The sequence below is a fragment of the Centropristis striata genome, chromosome 14, assembly GCF_030273125.1.
Source record: "Centropristis striata isolate RG_2023a ecotype Rhode Island chromosome 14, C.striata_1.0, whole genome shotgun sequence".
NCBI classification, from domain to species: Eukaryota; Metazoa; Chordata; class Actinopteri; order Perciformes; family Serranidae; genus Centropristis; species Centropristis striata.
In genome coordinates, this window is record NC_081530.1 from 13,290,200 (window position 1) to 13,305,732 (window position 15,533).

The following is a 15,533-nucleotide window of genomic DNA, read 5'->3' on the forward strand; positions in this document are numbered from 1 at the left end:
AAAGTACAATGAGTAGAGTAGAGTGGGTAGAGTAGAGTAGAGTAGAGTAGAGTAGAGTGGGTAGAGTAGAGTAGAGTAGAGTAGAGTAGAGTGGGTAGAGTAGAGTAATGTGGGTAAAGTACAGTGAGTAGAGTAGAGTAGAGCAGAGTAGATTGGGTAGAATAGAGTAGAGTAGAGTAGAGTAAAGTAGAGTAGATTGGGTATAGTAAAGTAGAGTAGAGTAGAGTAGATTGGGTAGAGTAGAATAGATTGGGTAGAGTAGATTGGGTAGAGTAAAGTAGAGTAGATTGGGTAGAGTTGGTAGAGTAGAGTGAGTAGAGTAGAGTTGGTAGAGAAGAGTAAAGTAGAGATAAATTAAAGCTGTAAGCAGCGATGAACTGGCCCGAGCAGAGTGCACGAAAAATTATTTATTTCTTACCAAGATAAAAAAAACTTTAGATTTAGTTTTTAGTTAATTTCTTATTTTAAGCGTTCAACGTGCTTATTTCTAGATTCAACAATCTTAATTTAAGAAATCTTGTCGAGTGAAATTATCTGTCCATGCAGCAAGATCATTTTCCTCAGATTTAGCGTTTTTATCTTGTTTTTAGACACACCTTTTTTGCAGTGTGGCATTGCAGAAGAAGAGATGATGTAATTAAAAAGAACACTAGTCGAACTTCAAATAGCTGATCACTGGCCTGGGGAAAAATGGAAAACATGATAGAAATATGACATTTCAGTGTGATTGATGTGGTAATGTGAGGAAGATTACAGTCTCCTTGTCATTCCACACAGATCAGATTTTTTCATCTGCTGCCATTTTTCATCTCCTCAGTGGAAGCTTCAGTGACATTTAAGTCGCATGCTTCATGTATGTCATGAGGAATTCATAAGTCTGCTTCCATTCACACATTTTTCATTTATTGATACATCAAGTTTTACACCTCTGCGAAGTGTAAAAGGTTAATATTAAGAGCTGTTGTTTTTTCCCCACACCAGTGCACACAGTGGGTGGTAGTCAGGCATAATTGACAATGCCTGTGAGGTTTTTGGAGAGAGCAATGTGTTTAAACTGAGATGGCTTTTTGACATGCGACAGAAGAGTGAATAATTGAAAGAATGATGGCTTAATTCCAATCAGATTCCTACTCAAATCCGATTTTTAGGGCTGACTGTCCACACTGTTTTTAGCAAGTGTTCAAATCGGATATGGCTCTGTTCAGACAGGGCCACATTATTGACTGATCTGACAGGTTGCTATAGTAACGGCGTCAGACATCATATAATTGCGACGGCAACAAGAACTAAAACAACAAACATGATGGAGGCAGGTCATCTCAGTATATTGGCCTTATCACTGTCCAGTAGAGGTGCATAACATCTCAGACGCACCAGGGGAGAAACCGGGCGGATGGACGCCCCCGTCGGGCCCATATGAGTCGGGCGCGACTGCCGGTCGACACCATGTCTCTGCGCTGCCGGCGCTACACATGCCGCGTAGAGTGACGTCACGGACAGTCAAAACCGATCTGAGTGTTTGGAACGGTTCAGACTGAGACGCATCTGTCCAAATGCGATCTGAAACTACCTCCCAAAGGTGGTTTCGATCCGGTTTGCAAAAATCGGATTTCATATGATTTGTGACTGTTCAGACTTCAAAAGAGCCATTCAGTTCCAATCTGGATGGGCTAAAAATCGGATTTTGGCTGGCAGTCTGAACGCAGCCTATGTCTCACACAGAGATTTTAGACAGACTGTCAATCTTTCAGGGTCACTATTTACAAGACTACAACTAGATTCTTTTAGCAGTTTTTTCCTACCATGCAATTTTTTCCCATCATGCTCTTAGTAAAAACTGACTAAATGGAGGAGAAGCAGCTTTTGGCTCCAGTTGCTCTAGTGTGTGCAGTGGTTTGTGTTGAAAAAATAAAAAGAGGTGAAGACGCCACAAAATGCCCCTCACAAAGCTGAAAAAGGGTTTCTGTTTTTATCACATGAAAAGTTGACTATTTTACAGGAAAAATAGATATAAGGAAGAATAAAGGAAAGGAACATTTAAAAATGATTTCCCTCGTGGAGTTATTTTCACTCCATCTCTTGTTGACATGTGTTTGTTACCACTGACGTCTCACCGCTCAGACCTGATTGTCATGAGACACTCTACAAACAAAATCACGGTTTAGTAACGCAGCCCGCTTGCGGGAACGTCACAGTAATCGAATTACTGTTTTTCCAATTGTAATCCCTTACTTTACTCCATACTTGAAAAAAGTATTCAGATTCCAGTAACGCGGTACTTCTAATACGTTACTGCCCATCACTGTTGGCCAGTATATCAACAAGTGAGGATTAGTTCCATTGTTCACAAAGTGTGGAATCTGAGGAATGAGGTGATAAACAGGAAGCAGGAGCCCTGTGTTTAGGAAACTCTGTGACTTGCTGCTGTCAAGCCCTCATGTCCCCCCTGCTCCGTCAGGAACAGTTTGCATTTCACAGGTTATTGGCATCCTTTGATTGCATCAGCATTTATAGCTCAGGTCCACTTCATGCTCCATTAGTCTCAGGGGGAGACCATTCCTTTCTCTTATGTTGTTTCACACCTCAGCAGAGGAGTCATGGAAAAGAAGATGTCTTGATATCCTCAGGCTAACCCCCCACTCCCCACCCACAGGGCCACTGATGAGAAGAGGGACTATTCCCTTTCCTATATTCATGGGTGGAGGTGATTGGGTAGTGTCCTCAGTGTCCGACTCTGAACATCCAAAACACAACGTCTGTGCTGACTGGACACTGCTTTCACTGTAGGGACGCCAGGGTTTGTTCCAAATCTATTTGCAGCTATGGCAGATACAGTCAGGGAAATCCCCTGAGTTGTCAAGCTAGTCAAAACTGCATTTGTCAGACTTTTTAAGTTGTAGTTTTGGAAGAGTCAGCTTTACTGATTTTACTGCAAATTTTAACGATATCTAGCCACAACCGTCTGAAATACCTTCCGATCTAAATCCTGACCTGGTGCCAGAGATAACAAGGCCATGAGTAAACAAGTTGTCATGACAATCTGGTCAGTACACTGTAAAAAAGGTGTGTCTAAAAACAAGATAAAAACACTAAATCTGAGGGAAATGATCTTGCTGCATGGACAGATAATTTCACTTGACAATATTTCTTAAATTAAGATTATTAAATCTAGAAATAATCATGTTGAACGCTTAAGATAAGAAATTAACTCTTAAAACAAGATAAATTAAAGCTGCAAGCAGCGATGAACTGGCCCGAGCAGAGTGACCTGACAATTATTTGTTTCTTACCAAGATAAAAAATTCTTATTTTAAGCGTTCAACATGCTTATTTCTAGATGTAATAATCTTAATGTAAGAAATCTTGTCAAGTGAAATTATCTGTCCATGCAGCAAGATCATTTCCCTCAGATTTAGTGTTTTTATCTTGTTTTTAGACACACCTTTTTTGCAGTGTAAGTTGAGAGATCATATACTCCTGTTTTATACAACCTCCACTGGCTCCCTGTTTCTTTTAGAATTGATTTTTAAGTCCTCGTCTTTTTTGAGGCAATAACTGGCCTTGCCCGTTTTAAATCACAGACTCCTTATCATTTTATAATCCTCCATGAGCCCTAAGATTCTCCACAGCTGCTTTTTTAACTGTTCCCAAGGTCCCCACTAAAACTAAATATTAGACTTGCTGACTCAGTGCTCACTGACAGTTTTAACTCAAAATTATAACTCTTTAACTAGCAGCTGTCTGTTTTAATCTTTTATGATTTCTTAATTTTTTTGATAATAGCAATGTATTTTCCTGTTTTTGAGGGGTTAATTAACCCTCTGGAGTCTCCAAAATCACCAAATCATGACTTCTTCATCACATCCAGACTAGAAAACAAAGCAGCGTGGAGCCCTAGTGTAAATTTACCTCTAAAGTTCTGGCTGTAAACTCCATGAGGCCAGTTTCAGTTTGATGATGATATACCAAGTAAAACTGGAGACAAGCTCAAATATATTTAGTATAAAATAGAACTGGATGTAACCCTCTTATATGTTATATTTGCAACCTTTAAAATTCTTTATCGAGCATGATAGTGTTTTGAAAGTCAAAAAAAAAGATTCAAAATCACATTTGATGGTGGAATAAAGGACTAAAAAAGACACAAAATGACAAAAAAAAGACACAAAATAACTAAAAAAGACACAACAAAAGACACAAAATTACCTAAAAAACACAAAATAACTAAAAAAGACACAACAAAAGAAACAAAATGACCAAAAATGACTTAAAAAATACACAAAATGACTAAAATAGTTACGCTAAACACTCAATAACACACAAATAAAATAGAGTCCCACTAGAATAAAAACCAGACTTGAATGACAGGATCACACACAATCTCAAGATCACATTTATGTTGGTTTTTCTTTGTTTCTTTTTGGTTCAAAGTCAGAATAAAAAATCAGTTATTATTAGGTCATATAGGTGAGGTTGTGCTGAAAAAAATACACCAACATGGCATTTAAACATTTTTTAAGTGGTGTATTCAGGCAGGATGAAACAGATTCAAAAATGGACAAAATAGCCCAAAACTCCATAGAGTTAACTAAGCAGATATCTAAAAACATAATCTGATAATCTCATAATCGGTTCTGGCTGTATGTAGCCATTCTCAGCTTTTATTTTCTCTAGGGTTGGAGGCATCAAATATGGCAGCCACAGGCTATATAACACCTGAAAGCTTACATTTGTAGTGGTAGTTATTTCATAATGAAAGCAGGGTGTTGAGAGCTAAGTGTGAGGCCAGAGTCAAAAGATGGATGGGAACATCTGCTTTTGGACACTAGACTCGTGCTATCATGTGCCTCTTGAGATTACTGAACTGCTACTTAGAGTGCAACACAAAGGGAGCATTGTTTTATGTGTGTGTGTACATGATTGTGTCTATGAGTGTGTGTGCACGCTGCGCCAGCAGGTATGTGATTGAATGCGTCATTACACAAGTTGTGTCTTTGTATTTTTTCAGTGGTAAGCGATCATGAGTCTCATAACATCATGAGTACTGATGTGATCCATTATTAATCTGGTCAATCTGCAGAGCAACAACACTGGTGAATCGTGCACTGTGTGCCTGTTTTTAGTGTGTGTGTCATGTGATGATACAGGGAGGAGAGGAGTTTGACGGAAATGAGAAGGCAGATATGAGAGTTATATTGAGTGCGTGTTGTGGGAAAAAAAGACATGAATTCTGTCTGCATTTTTGTTCTTCAAGTCTTTCATGTGAATTCTCTCTGTTGCCATCAGGGCATCATTATGGTTTACCTGCTTGTAAAACTAATTCAACTAACTCATTCAACCCCTCTGCAATCCGACTTTTCTATTATGCGTCTTTTTTACTATCATACATGTTTTGGGGTAATCACTATGTTCCCCGGGTCCTATGTTCCCCGGGTCCTATGTTCCCCGGGTCCTATGTTCCCCGGGTCCTATGTTCCCCGGGTCCTATGTTCCCTGGGTCCTATGTTCCCAGGGTCCTATGTTCCCCGGGTCTTATGTTCCCAGGGTCCTATGTTCCCAGGGTCCCATGTTCCCAGGGTCCTATGTTCCCCGGGTCCTATGTTCCCCGGGTCCTATGTTCCCAGGGTCCTATGTTCCCCGGGTCCTATGTTCCCCGGGTCCTATGTTCCCCGGGTCCTATGTTCCCCGGGTCCTATGTTCCCAGGGTCCTATGTTCCCCGGGTCCTACGTTCCCCGTGTCCTATGTTCCCAGGGTCCTATGTTCCCAGGGTCCTATGTTCCCTGTTTTTCCCAAAAAGGGTCCTATGTTCCCCTGTAGCAATACATACCGGGGAGTATAGGACCCTTTTTCTGAACCACTTACTTTTTCTGAACCTGCAGAAAGGGTTAGAGTTAGGGTTAGGCCTATTTGCCATGGAATTTGGCAGTAATGGTGGAAAAAGTAACAGACGGGGAACATAAGATCCTATTGGGAAAAGCGGAGAAAAGGGTCCTATGTTAGATGTCATATCAACCAAAAAGGTTTCATATCAACCAAAAAGGTTTACGTATGAAAAAAGTTGACAAAGATGAAAACGAAGGACATTTTCACTATAATTTCAGTTTCAGTTAGTTAAGTAACCACAAAATACAGTTTCATTTAGTTATCATTTTTTAAAAACTCTTGTTTTTGTTTTTATTTCAGTTAACGAAAATGTTTTTTTTTAATTCTAGTTTTCGTTATTTATAATAGCCTTGATACAAAATGGAACAATTGAAATAAAAATGCAGTTCTGTCAAGTTTCTCCAGGTTTTGCTGATGGTCCCTCCCCACTTATACTTAGCTAAGAGCTAGTTTACTAGAATCAACAAAGTAAGCAGAAATGAGTATGGGTCGTTATATTTTAAAGTAAGGTGATCAGTAACATTGGACATTTTCATTCTATTGTTTAGTGTGGACTTAACCAATTTAGGCCTAAATGCCTGTAAAAACTGCCTGTAAAACCTCTTGGCGATTTTAAAATAACCCCCTAAAACCTGAAGTTTTGAAGTGTCAACGCTTCGTACTAAATAATAGATTTTTCAGCCTCTGTAGCAGATAGAAATGAAATTCAAAAAGTATTTGAGAGCTTATATCTGATCTCCCTCCAGTATAGTCGTCTTCCGCCATGATTTCAAAGTTCTGGAAAAGTCCCACGTTGCATTGCGACACTCCCACATATATTCTCATTTTGTGTCTTTTTGTGTCTTTTTTGGTAATTTCTTTTTTCATTTTGTGTCTTTTTTTAGTCAGTCTGTCTTTTTGTGTCTTTTTTAGTCTTTTTGTGTCTTTTTTTGTCATTTTGTGTCTTTTTTTAGTCGTTTTGTGTCTTTTTTTGGTCATTTTATGTCTTCTTTTGGTGATGATTTCAAAGTTCTGGAAAAGTCCCATGTTGCAATGCGACACTCCCACATGTATTCTGATGCATTTCATTGGCCAAGAGACCGAAAATAGGTTGAAAAAACTACAAATACTACAAAACGATATATCTGCTTTCCCGGCTTTAATGGTAGAATAACGCAACAGCGCCCCCGATTTTAATGGTAGAAATGCGGTAATGCTTTCCCGGCTTAGAGAACATACACACAGCTGGTGCAACAGTTCTCCTGCACAGCTCCAGCATCAGCTGGCCCACTATTATAACAGCTATTCCGTTTTTTCCTCTTTTAGTCTTATTTGTGTGGAAATGCCTCTGAACCAGTAGTGAGACCATCATGACAATCTCTATCTTATGGCTTCTAAGTTGTGTATGTGCCTCTCTCAGTCCCTTCCTGCTCCAAGGTCATATTATCACAATGCAGGTTTCCCATCTGACAACCCCTCCCCCTTCCACCCCTTGTCCCATCAGGACCATTAGCTTAAACTCAATGCTCTGGTGGCAGGGAAGAATTATCGCAGTTGTTCGACACCCACCTGGTTAGTGTTAGGGAACTGCACGTTAAGTGGCGTGGCAAGCAGCCCAGCTCCATCACGTGGGCTCCAGATAGATAGTGTTTATTTAGCACTGCATCTGTTTGCTTAAAGCACTGTGCAGAGCTTGGCAGCATGCAGATGGCAGGCCAGCGGCTTCTCAAAACGGGCGCCGTCCTCGCCCTGCTGCTGCAGAGCAATGCAGCATCCCCATAAAGTAGCAGAACAGAGAAAAAAAAATGGCCATGCTGCACTCGGGGGCTAGAGGCAGCTGCACTCAAAAAAATGTTTTGTTGAATGAACATAATTTTATTATGAGAAGTGTTTGCACGAAATAATTTTATCTGAATCTAGAAATTTTTATTATGTTGACTGGACTTACATATTTTAAGTAAATTTAAAAAAAATATATTATGTAATTCTTTCTCAATTATTTTGAGTACATTTTACTCAAAGTTTCTTCTAAATCCAATTAAACCCACTTTAAATGAGCTTAAATAAATTATGTATGTTTTTTAAATATATTGTACTCTTTCAAATCAATTAAAATGTTTAATTTGTACCTTTTTTATTAAGTTGATTCTAATTAAATATTTTTAAGCTGTCATACATGACAGAGAACCACAAGATGTGTAGACCACCAACTTTAATATGATACAAACAATACAACACAAGAAAGCGCAAACACACTGCTCAGATTCTGTCAACCAGAATCATAAGGATGGAATGAACAGTCTAAACTGACCCAAAAAAAATGAAATTTGGATGAAATAAAATAAGATTGTTATAATTCTGACAATATATGTTGCAATTACATGTATTTTATAAGTGGAGTTAAATAACACATCATTTCTATTAAAATATGCTTAAATAATATATGTCACATTTACTAAGGGTCAAAATCACATTTTTCAGTGTGAGAAAAAGGTAGACGACAAAGGAGAGAGGGTGAAACATTGCTCAGTGACTAAAGGAGGAGGATATGAGAGTGTTGGAACGCAGAGGGATGGGAGAGTGACAGTAGGCATGGCTGTGGAGAGTATATTTAACAGCGTGTCTGAACTCCACTCAATGACCCTTCATCCCTGGTCTAACACTCTGGAGAGCACTTCAGAAACACTCAACACTTGCTCATTCACAGCGCTCCCTCACTGCCTGACAAGGTTGCTGGATGGAGGCTTTTCATGCATTAAACACAGTTCTAGTAAATGCCCAACACATACTCCTCAGCTTTGAGTTTTTGATTTGAATCAGATGCTTTGTGCAGGTCATGCTCATATGACTTCATATCAGAGGACCTCATTTCAAATACCGTCATTTTAATAGAGCTTGTTAAGGTGGCCTATTGTTCCCACCAGTGAAGCTGAAAAGGTCATGTTTTTCTCTTAATGTGTCTGTCTTTGGATATTTTATAACAAGCATCATCAGCAGTTAGTCAGTTGACCCTTTGGAGTCCACAAAAGCACTGACACATTACTTCTTCATTATGTCATGGCATAATAATGAAGAAACTTCAAGCCCTGACATCGAGTTCCCTCTAAAGTTCTGGCTTCAAACTCTGCCAGTTTTTGTTGATGATGATAGGCCAGTAAAGCAGATGATAAGGTCAAATATATGTAGTATAAAATATAGAACTAGATCCTCATTTGATATATATATATTCACATTTGCAACATTTAAGATTCTTACTGAGCATGATTATGTGTTGTAAGTTAAAAAAAACATACAAAAAAAAAATTAGCGAAAAAGAACAATAATTGGAGATTTTCAAACGTCTACTTCTCCGGCATAATTTCACCTAGAGACTCCATTTAAACTTGACACAGTAGACACAAGTCTTGTGTATCGGTGTATTAATCCACATTTCGATAGGTCATATAGTTTTTTATCAATCCCTGTTTAATGACCATGATCATTTTTGGAGAAATTCTGCATGGAATGTTCATGTCACAGCGTGTGACATCATCGCCAGAGAGTAGAGGGAGAGAAAAAAAATGTCAAAAAAATAAATTTGAAAACTGCGCTCCAGGCTGCAAATAACACCCTACAGAAATAATGTATACATAGAAACGTAGGAAAATGTGTCTTAGCATATTTAACAGTTTTTCAGATCTCTCTTACAAAGCTTTTTCTTAATTTTTCTTCACAAAAAACATATGTAGCTGTTCAGGAAGAACTCGGGATGCTCAAAGTAGATCAATGATAGGTATTATGATTTTGCCAAAAATGCTTTTTGTTTGAGGCCAGAAATTCTAGTCTGTCCACCTCTGGCTGCTGTCACTGTTCCGGGCAATTCGACAGCGGCAGTTAATTCTGTTGATTGCTCTGCTCTGATTACCTTTGATCTTTGCTGTGATTGCCTTTGATCCTTTCATGTGATAACAGTTACAGATACACGCACACACACACATGTGCGCGTAATCGCGCACACTCCTCCAGATACACATGCAACACACACACACACACAGGTAATTGGAGGAAATTTTCTAGTACATTACATTGTGTAAGTTTACCCCTTGCCTCTCTCACAAATTTACCACAGTCAGCCACAATTATTTCCCATCTATCACCTCTAATCTCTCCACCCAGGTGCTTCTGCCAAGTCACCTTTAACTGGTTAGAGTCGTTACCAAGAGAAGAATTAGCAACTTTATAAAATTGTGAGGCTTTTCGTTTTCCAAGTGGAAGTTTCATATAGTCCATCACCACATTGTCAGTAACATTGTATGGCTTTGATGAAATACAACTCCTTATTTGCAAAAATTTCCAAAAGTTATCTTTTCCCGTCAACTTAATTTTAACCTGTCTTTCATGCGCTTTCACAGATGAAAAAAATATCTTTAAAAGATGCCTAACTGCCCAATAGTGAGAAAATATACGCTCGAGTCCAGTGCCTGCCAGCATGCTTCTTAAAAAATGTATATGTTTTATGGTGTGACAGCATTGTGGATATGGAATTTTAGTCCCGAAAGCCTCTGTGGACTGTCAGTCAATGGGGTCTGAACAATGGAATTGCAGCCACTTGCCCTTTTTTCAATGCAGAACCCAAGAAATCTGAATTTTAGACAGAAAACAGAGTTCAAGGAGCCAAACAGACTGATACTTCCAGACCAGTAAAGATAAAACAACAGACAGTTTTCATGGGGACATCAGGAAGTGAACACAGTCACTACATAATGATGAGAGTCCCTGTGCTCCATGTGTTCTCTCTGCCCTTTTTGTGGGTATTAAAAAGCTATATATTTTCATGGCCTCTTGTCCGATGCATCATTTGGATGTATCTGCTCATGCTCGCAGTAATTTGCTTGGAGTGCAGTGGTAATTGATTGCCCTGGGTGGATGGGGGTGCACTTGCCACATCGCTGTCTTCCTAAATCACATCTCGTGGCTCGCCTTCCTCTGTGTGGACCACAACCCCCTCGCCAGACACAGTTTGTCACCACACTGTGACAAATGACATACAGACACACATGAACAGATTGTGGACCATCCCCCTTTCTATACCATTATTCTGTACCATCCCCCCATCAAACTGGCAAAGTGTTTTTGTGTGTTTTTCTCTGTTGTGTGTGTGTGGTTTTGGCCTCACCCCACCACCACAACTGTCTGTCTTGTGTTGTTGAAGCTCCTGACCCACTGACAGCAACATTTAGTACAGAATTAACCAGAGCTCTCGGAGATCAGACGTTGCTCTTTTGATGAAACTTCACTATTAGTGTTCTTAAGATGCTGTTTTGTTCGGCCATTCTGGCCATGACGATAAGAAAAACTCTTACTTTGGAGAGATGTATTGCTACTACTTAATAACAAATAGTTCACACACATCTATTTCATCTATCTGGTTTTATGACTTAATAAACTTATTGGGGCTGAGATGGATCAGACAAAGGAAACAAAATCAACATTTATTGTGACCTTATTGAATCTGGCACCCAACAAATACCCCATTACAAACAAACTAAAACTAATAAAAACTAAACTAAAACTAAGCATTTTCCAAAAAATAAAAACTAATTAAACTAGCAAACTCACTCTAAAAACTAATTAAAACTAACTGAATTTGAAAACAAAAAATCACAACAAAATTAAAACAAAAACTAATGAAAAATCCAAAACTATTATAACCTTGATTTAGACCAGGGGTCTCAAACTCGTGGCCTGCGGGCCAATTGCGGCCCTTGTGACGATATTTTGTGGCCCTCACCTTGATATGAAAGTTTAATGTGAGTTTTAGATGAATGGCACTTTACCGTGTTGTGTGTGGAAGGTCCCTTTATTGCGCAAGCTGGAGCTTTGTTTCACTTGTTTCTATGACAACGTTAACCAATAGAAAGGCAGCTGCTACCGGACCGTTTATTAAGAAGTGGAAATGTTATGTAATGTCTTTTTTTTTGGTAATTTTGTTTCTTTTTTTTAATAATTTTGTGTCTTTTTTTTTGCTAATTTTGTATCTTTTTCTAATAATTTTGTGTCTTTTTTAGTTATTTTGTGTGTTTTTTTAGTCATTTTGTGTCTTTTCTGTAATTTTGGGTCTTTTTTGGTAATTTTGTGTCTTTTTTAGGTAATTTGGGGTCTTTTTTTAAGTAATATAGTTTTTTTTCTGTCATATTGTGTCTTTTTTTGGTCATTTTGATATTGCCTCCAGGTAGTTTGAGTATGAGACCCCTGATTTAGACGGCACACATTTTCAGCACACCTCTGGAAAATGTTAATTTATGGTTTCACTTAACAGTTGCAGAAATAGGAGTAGTTGTGGAAGTGCTGCTTGCAGCTTTAATTTATCTTGTTTTAAGAGTTAATTTCCTATTTTAAGCGTTCAACATTTATTATTTCTAGATTTAATAATCTTAATTTAAGGAATCTTGTCAAGTGAAATTATCTGTCCATGCAGCAAGATCATTTCCCTCAGATTTAATGTTTTTTATCTTGTTTTCAGACACACCTTTTTTGCAGTGTAGAGACCATACTTGTTTTGGTTTCTATTCTGGATCACTTCTTCACTATCTGCTGCTTTATCTGTGGCTGCTGTGTTCAGTGTTGGAGCTTTTCTCTGTGCAGCAGCAGATTGAATGAGGCCCAAGACTCTCTATCCTCTGTCAGTCTAACCCCTCCCACTGCCCCCACACTGACACTATAAACCATATTAACAGACATGTTTAGGATCAATTCTTTCATCAGCGGTTTCATTTTACATCTTTGAAGATTATCAGTGCCAAGTATATAGCATGAAATACCACTGTTGTTTTTACGGTAAAAAAAACCGGCAGCTGTGGTTGCCAGAACTTTACCGTAATAAATAATAATAATAATAATAATAATAATAATAATAATAACTTTATTTATATAGCACCTTTCAAAAACAAGTTACAAGGTGCTGTACAACAGTAAAACATATCAAATAGAATTTACTGACAACAACAAAATAAAACAACAAGAAGAAATTACATTATAAATATATAAAAAATAAATAATATTAAATTAAATTAAATTATATTATATTAAATTAAACATATATGAATTAAATACGGTGCAACTTTTTCTAATATTATGGTAAAATGATATTAGCACTGTTGATTTCATGTTTAAGATTTCCATTTTATTCCATATTTTACCGTATAAATAAAACGTTTTTTACAGTATATTTTTGTTAGAGATATGGTGTTTAGTACATTTACCAGTTAGAGAAAGTATTTTAACAAAAAATAAATGCAAAAATGATGGCTTGTATATGTATTACAGTATATTTTTGCTACAAACACGGTTCCAGTGTATTTTACAGTGGAGTAATGTAGTCTTTTACTGTCATGGTTTAGCAGTTTTTCATCGTAAAATCTACAGACATTTTTTACAGTGTATAGTATGAGCCCAGGATCTCTCTTGTCCTTATTGAGTCAGATTTAGCCATTGCTGCCGTTTTATCTGAATGCCAATTTAGTCTTTCCTAATGAAGTAATTAACATTGTTACTGTTACAGTTTGCTTTACTTCCTATATAATCACAGTTGATGTAGTGGAACGTCTCGTACACACTCCCATATAATGGACATATAGGTCACAGATGTAGGTCGAAATGTATAGAGTGATTAATGTCAGCACATTACTGCTGCCTCTCAGCAATGACAGTAATCTCCTTGAAGCCATAGCTGACCAAAATATTCAGTCTAAATCTCTGATACAGAAAATTATATTGACTCCTCTTTCATTTTGATCCTAATATGTCAAAATGAAACAGATCAACATATGGACTCTGGTTGTGACTGTTTTGGCTCGCAGATTTGGCTTTGCATTTGGAAGAATTTTGGTAGGATATGATATTCATTTAGCTTTTACGGAATTAGGTGCATCAGAATCAGGAGAGGAAAAAAATATTGTTGGCAAAACAGAATAAACAATTGAGGTATAATCCATTTTGGGTTAATGTCGGATTATGGGGGCCAATATCTTAACCCCTGACCAGAGACAGTCTAGACTTGATGGTGGTGGTAATGGTAAAGGGATATTTGGTAACACTTTACAATAACCATCTAAGTTATGTTTATAGATGGTTAATAAACCAAATATTAACCATTTACAAAGTACTACAATTAGGTCTACATATTTAATCTTTATAAATGTTTTACAACCATTTTCTTAAAGCTGTATAAATAATTTGGAATCATTAACAAATGCTTAAAATAATGTTTAAAATGCTATGAGTGCAACCATAAACCATTAATAAATAGTCCATTAATAAACATTATTAATTAGGGACCGAGCACTAACGGTGCGAGGACCCTATTGAAATTGGTCCGTCTATTATTATTTTTTTTCTTCCTAAAAGTAAATCGCCTTTTTGGGGGCTTTATCATATTCAAAAACTCACCATTTTTGGAATATACATACATCTCCACTGAAATTTACATATTCTAGTGGTCCCGGGAATGGGCGTGGCAAAATGACTCAACAGCGCCCCCTTGAAAGTCAAGAAAATTCAGCCCCTCGCACAGGAATGTCGTAAAGACACGAAATTTGGTACATACGTGTATCATGGCAAGACGCACCAAAAAGTCTCAAGAACCCATACCCTAAAACGTACAGGAAGTCGGCCATCTTGGCTCGAAAATGGCGTTTCCTGCTGTTTTGGCCCATTTCCACGCCGCATACTTTAACGAACTCCTCCTACAGATTTCACCCCATTGACTTCAAACTTGGTCAGTAGCATCATAAGGCCTTTGGGATCAAAAGTTGTATAAATCTTTACCGACGGTCATGCTATGTGGCCGTGGCATGGCGCCAAAATATGGCGTCTCACCATAAAACACGAGATCATTATAACTTTTCAATACTTTGTCCCATCTGGTCCAAAATTCTCATGCTTCATCACAGTCCAGCCCTTAACACTTCTGAATAACAATATTTTAAAAAGCCCCGCCCCTTTTGCTTTATCCACGCCCCCTTTCATAAAATGACCACGTTGCATACTTTACATAACACCTCCAACAGATTTAATCCCATTGACTTCAAACTTGGTCAGTACCATCACAAGGCCTTTGGGATCAAAAGTTGTATAAATCGTTACCGCCTGTCACACTATGTGGGCGTGGCATGGCGGCAAAATATGGCGTCTCGCCATGAAACACAGAACTGTATAACTTCACCATACATTGTCTCAACTGTCCCAAATTTCACACACGTGATGAGGGTCCACCTCTGAACACACCAACATGTCAATATTGACACACAGTCATAGCGCCCCCCGCTGGCAACAGGAAGTAACAACTTTAACGCCTAGCCCCAGCAGTAGGTTTCATGTAGAGATACGAAATTTGGTACACACGTGCTGCATGTAGAGACGCACCAAAAAGCCTCTTGGACCCATACCTCAAACCCAACAGGAAGTCCGCCATCTTGGTTTGAATATCGCACTTGTCATCGTTTTTGGCCATTTCCAGGTCGCATACTTTAACGAACTCCTCCTACAGATTTCATCCAATTCTCTTCAAACTTGGTCAGTACCTTCACAAGGCCTTTGGGATCAAAAGTTGTATAAATCTTTACCGCCTGTCACACTATGTGGGCGTGGCATGGCGGCAAAATTTGGCGTCTCGCCATAACACACAAGACTG

At 38.2% G+C, this 15,533-nt stretch overlaps 1 protein-coding gene across 2 annotated transcripts in view; it reads left to right on the plus strand.

Moving 5' to 3' along the window:
• LOC131984474 (retinoic acid receptor beta-like) overlaps positions 1-15,533 on the plus strand; it is a 189,120-nt gene that overhangs the window by 118,981 nt on the left and 54,606 nt on the right. The gene's annotated exons all lie outside the window — the stretch shown is intronic.